Source organism: Dermacentor albipictus, chromosome 2 (genome assembly GCF_038994185.2).
Source record: "Dermacentor albipictus isolate Rhodes 1998 colony chromosome 2, USDA_Dalb.pri_finalv2, whole genome shotgun sequence".
NCBI classification, from domain to species: domain Eukaryota; kingdom Metazoa; phylum Arthropoda; class Arachnida; order Ixodida; family Ixodidae; genus Dermacentor; species Dermacentor albipictus.
The window spans coordinates 13,306,662-13,312,754 of NC_091822.1; positions in this window are offsets into that span (position 1 = coordinate 13,306,662).

A 6,093-nucleotide genomic window follows, 5' to 3' on the forward strand; every position below is an offset into this window, starting at 1 on the left:
GGCAAACTCCCCTGAGAAATTATTGGACAGTAAGTAATCATTGTATGGTATATATAACTTTTAAAAAAAAAAACATCAGTTGGCAACCAACACACGTACGGCTCGCGCGGGGTTGTGTTACTCCGCCTGCCAATGCGACCTTTTCAAAATGGCGTCGTGCTTAATACCCTCCAGAGCGTCTGCTGTTCTTGAAGAGGCTTTTCATCGGAGAAAGCGATAAGGTGTGCAACAGACATGAACAAAGTATATGAAGTCTGAGCATTTCAATCCTCAAAAGTCTGCGGTACAGTTCCTTTTACTGCTGACCCCGTTTTACTCATGAGATTTCACTGCCGACTTAAACTTGACAATGAATAGTTGCTGCGAAGAATGCGTTTTATTTCAGCTCAATAAAAAATTTGGTTTTTACCATTCCACTATAGCAGACGAGTGCAAACGTCCAAAATTACACGCCTATAATTTAGTTTTTTTGATTACCATCTCATTTAGGTAACAGGGAAAGTTTGAAGTACGAACTATTTGCAGCCTCGTGGAGGAACAGTGGCTAGCGGTTATGAGAGCGTGGGATCAGTCTTTTTCCGGGGCGTCCAATCAAGCTTGCTACCATCAAGCTTGCTAGGACTGACTACCGTGACAAGATGCTGTCACTTCTTGCGGACGAGGCAACGTACAGTCGTCTGAAGAAGGATCCCACGCTGAAGATACAGAGGGAGCTACAGAAGCTTCTTACAGATGTGTTCCGGTTTGTAGATCCAAGGCACAAAGGGTTGTACTTCTCCCTTCTGTGCACTAACGGTTCGGCGCCGGCGCTCTATGGTTTGCCAAAAATACATAAACCTAACGTGCCGATGCGACCTATTGTTGATTTTACTCGCTCTCCGCTTCATAAACTGTCGAAATACCTTCATAAGGTTCTTTCCCCTCTCGTTGGTAGAGGCAGCACGCACGTTCGCCATTCTGAAGACTTCATAAACAAGATTCGTCATTTTACTCTCGACGATCAAGAAGCGCTTGTCTCGTTCGACGTCGTGTCGCTTTTTACAAGCGTTCCTATTCGACTCGCCGCGGAAACTTGCACCGCCGCTCTGGACGATGACCCTACCCTACCAGAAAGGACGCCCATCGACGTTCCTGACTTGAAGAGGCTCCTCCTGTTCTGCCTGGAGAACACTTACTTCACTTTTGAAGGCACCTTCTACACGCAAGTGCACGGGACACCGATGGGCGCATCCATTTCGGTAACCACTGCAAATTTAACTATGGAATGGCTTGAGCGTCGAGCACTCGCCTCTTTCAACTCGCCGCCCAGAGTCTTCCTACGTTACGTAGACGATGTGTTCTGCATAATTCAGCGAGAACAAATTCCTTCATTTTTGTCACATTTGAACAGTATTGAAGCGTCCTTACAATTCACAGTCGAGGAAGAAAAAGATGGCGAGCTTCCTTTTCTGGACGTCCTCGTAAAGCGTGACAGGCGCAGTCTGCAATTCACCGTGTACAGAAAGAGCACACACACAGGCAGGTATCTGCATTTTAATTCAGTGCACCCGATAAACCAGAAGAGATCGGTAGTAGCCTCTCTTGTCGACAGAACCAAGCGTATCTGCACAACGCCACAAAGCCGTGCTGCCGACCTACAAGAGGTCCACCGTAATCTCTCGGCATGTGGCTACCCGAAGTCGTTTGTGAACTCGGTGGAACGCCATCTGTCTCAGCCCCCAAGGCCTGACTGTGTGCTCCCAAGAAAACGCGCCCCCATACCGTATGTGCCCGGTGTGAGCGAGGGCTTAGCCCGCGTTCTACGCGGCTATGACGTCCAGGTAGCTCACGTACCGTCCCAAAAATTGCGCCACCGGCTGGTAAACGTGAAAGACAAGCTTCCAAAGACTAAGTTTCCTGGCATCGTCTACGGGATTCCATGTGAAGACTGCGACTGCGTATATATCGGCGAGACAGGAAATTTCGAACAGCGGTTGAAGCAGCATATCAACGATGTAAAAAAGAAAAAAGTCGCCTCAAACGCCTTGGCAGAGCATGCAGATGACTTGGACCACAGGATTGCTTGGGATAACGCGAAGATATTAGAAAAAGAAAGAAATTTGACGTCAAGACACCACTTGGAATCTCTCCTAATCCAAATGACAGATAACACCCTCAACCGGAATGACGGAACCCTCCCTCCCATCTACACGCGCTGCTTACAACATATTTTAAAACCATATAAACATTGTATCGCACGCCCTTGATTTCATTGTGAACAAGGCTCCCGTCAGGGGAGCCGAAACGTCTTTTCTTGTATTCATTCAGTGGTCGGTGTCCTTCTTTTTTACCCTTCTTCAAGCTTGCTACCTACATTTTAGTATAAGTTTCAGCATTCTTGCCTTGGAAATTTGCATAGGTTTAGGCCTGCTGCAGCTAAACTGTGGGTTTTCGAGGTATTGCACTACCTCCGAAATCGGCCACTCACCTCCGCTGCCTTGGTCGGCCTGGTATTGCGCTAACACCGGGTTCAGCCCACGCATGGCGCGTTACGTTACCCCATGTATTCCTACGGAGCGCGTAGATATGTGTTAAAGACGAACAGATAGGCAGATTTCGGGGGAAGCTTAGCCGAAGAATGCCTACAGAACCAAAAGAGAGGTGCAGTTCGCCATTTTCCACACAGCGGCTAAGCAGCAAGGGCGGATCGATCGATATATATATATATATATATATATATATATATATTATAATTAAAGATTTATTCAATTGCCTTATTCTTAATTCCACGACAGATTTATGCCGGCTTGCACATTTCATGGCATAGATACGATGGTTAGCGTACATATCGTTCGTTGCCGCAGGCACGTAAACTTCAGTCACTATCACTAATTGACAATGAATATGCTATATATATATAATTCATTTATAATTTTCTGGTTAATAATGTAGGCTCTTTTCAGGACTTCCAGAGGACGTCCTATCACGCACATTTTCGGGATAAAAATTTAGGCTCTTTTCAGGACTTCCAGAGGACGTCCTATCACGCACATTTTCGGGATAAAAATGTAGGCTCTTTTCGGAACTTCCTGAGGATGTTCTATAAGGTACATTTTCTGGAACAAGATATCAGGTCGTGCTAGGGATGTCCTCATTTCGTCCGCTACGGGATGAGGACATTTTGACCATTTCAGGACATCCTGAGGATGTTTTGTGTTGTCTTGGGTGTACACTGTTGGATGATAACGAAGGTGGCAGGGAAGTCCGGTCATGAACGGTAATTCTGGGCGTGCAGATTAAAGTCGGCATTATGCGGTGTCTTCCAGCGCTGCGAATTTGAGGGTCTTCCCATGCTGTCTTAACTTTCTTCAACTGGGCGGCGATGGCTCCACTCATGATAGAGTAGTCGTCTCCTGTGTCCACTAAGGCGGGGACTGCGTGGCCGTCCAGAAGCACGTCGAGGTCGGTGGTTCTTTGCCTTGCGTCACAGTTAGGCCTTTGCGACGGATCACCGCTGCACCGCGTTGACTTGTGGCTGGTACGTGGTGTCGACAGGTCGTCTGTCGTCGGCGTATTCTTTGCTTCCACACTTTGTTGGGAAGGCGGCGTCACGTTTATATATCGCCCAAACAAGATTTTCGGTTCTTTCATTGGCGGCAGAGGATCGTCGTCAGTTCCAGAAACAGTAACCTCACATGCTGCTTTTATTTTTCCGCATATGGGCTCGCAGACCGGCCCCGGGCTGGGCCAGTGCATGGACGGCGTTGCAGTATGCGTCTAGCCGGCTGGTCTTGGGCGACGTTGGTGTTTTCCTCGGGGTTCGGGCTTGGATCGCGGCTTTGCGGGGGCGTTAGGTACATGAATGCACTAGCACCTCCAGCCGATGTCACGTAGTAAGTAGTGATATCATTTGATAGACAGTGCAAAGCAGTCACACTAAAAAGACAAACAAGCACACGTGTCAATATCATGGTTTCGACACGTAAAACCCTAGAATCAATTTTTTCTCTGTCTTGCGCGCCTTGAGTGTTGCAGTTCAAGCAACACTGTTTCGGTGCGAAAACGTACAACGCCACAGAATACACACGCATGTAGTATACAAATATAAAATGAGCACTTCTATAGAAGTGTTACTGGTTCTAGTGAGTGGTGGGGATAACTATTTTTGGAACATATCTGTTCAATTGCCCATCAAATTCATTCTCGCTATCAAATTCCAACCACTTGCACTTTAATAATTAAACAAAAATATTCCATGTTCTGGTACGTTGTTCAAGTTATCAATGCTGTCTGCGTGTGAAAACGTTGGTCATGGCCGCCACAACCCGTGCATGAACTACACACATCTGTAAAACGCGCGGAGCAGAAGTGGCCCTGAAGCTAGGCATTGCTCCCTAGACAGTTGGACTATCTCCCGCGCTGGCCGAAGAAAATTATCCTGCAGGCTCGTAAATGAACCTGCCAAACCAAGTAAACATACTTTCACGCAGTGAAAACCTGGAACTGAGGTAATTACGCGGGCATTTGAGCACACCGTGTGCATGCGTCGTGCCTCAGCAAATCGAGCTCCCAACGCGCGGCTGCTCTAACCCTTAAATAATGGTCATTTTCTTTATTTTTAGCGCAATCCCAACACGACACTATTAAGGCCGGTTGCCGACTGACGAAGGAAAACCTCGCCTCAAAAACTGCTCCGCCGTGCTGGAACAAACTTTTTCCGTGGACTTCATCTTGTCGCGCGTTAGCCGTCGTCTGCAATCGCAGGACCAGCATAGGCGGCACCACTGTCGAGGCCACACCGAGCGCGGAAGTGGAGCGGAGGAGGAGGGAAGTGGTTGGCGCTACTTTTAAAGATCGAGGGGTCTTACGATGAGGGGGAGACGAGCGCGATCTGGAATATTGCAAAGAACTAAGCGCACCACTCCGTCGCCTACAATATTTACCCACACCGGTGCGTGCCGACAGCCGACGCCGTGGCCGGTTAATGAATGGTAGAAACGATGAAAAAATGAGTTAGAGTTTTTTCGTAACGGAATTTTGTTTTGCGTATATTCAAATTACAATCCCACCCTATCATGCCTGTCTATCATGTGTAAGCCGTAGTTTACGATTTTTCTACCTATTTTACCTTCAGAAATTCAATTAGGTAACTTCGTTGTGTCACATGGATGACCTACGTGGTTCGATATGCGAAGTCCAAAAATCATTTTATCGAAGGGATATCCGACGCCGGGCGCAGGCGCGGGATTTCTTGCAACACGGAGCCCTCAACCCTATCGTGTTAAAACAGTGACAAGGAATAGAGTACGGCAGTGCGATCCGAAAAAGGCACTGCAGGTCGCGCTGATCGAAGAATGTTAAACATATATTAAGTGCTGTTTCAGTTCCTGTTACTCGCAAACAAGAAAAAATCAACAAATGCGATGAAAAGGGACCGTCTATAATAAAAGTAAACATGACTCCATGAGCCTGGCATTTCGACACTCCCAAGAACAAAGTTACGGGCATGCACCGAAGACCAGGGAGATGATAGTCCCTCACTAGCGACGTGTGCTGCGCTATGAATGCGGGAATATTCAATACGAGGTGCTCAAGTGTCTGGTAGCAATCATAAAGAGCACACGAAGGACTCCTCATACAACCTCGTCGGTTTAAATCTTCACACGCCAGGATACGCCCATCGTTCAGCTTGAATATAATGGTTCCAGTGTTACCAGGCAAGCCTTGACCCCGTGCAATGGGCGGAAACATTCCATTTGCGGGACGCTTGTCTGCTTTCTGCTTAAGGAGGTAGAGACTGATCAGCAAGTCGAAGCAAGCTGACGAGCCTTCTTATTTCGAGTGATCTCGATTTGCCGAGGTGTCCACTGGCGTATGAACGATAACCCATGAGGCGTGATCTTGCTGGCAGAGTCCGTAATGAAGCGCACAACTGGAACAAAGGCATCATAAGAAGATGACGATGACGTCTATTGGCATCCCCTAGCCAGCTAGACTGCTTGGTTTCACTACATTTATCAGCATCTAGCCTTTTGCCTATCTGATCTCCATGCTCACTTTCGTATCCGTCAGTATCCTGTACCACTACCTATGCTTGCAAGGACTCCTGTTATG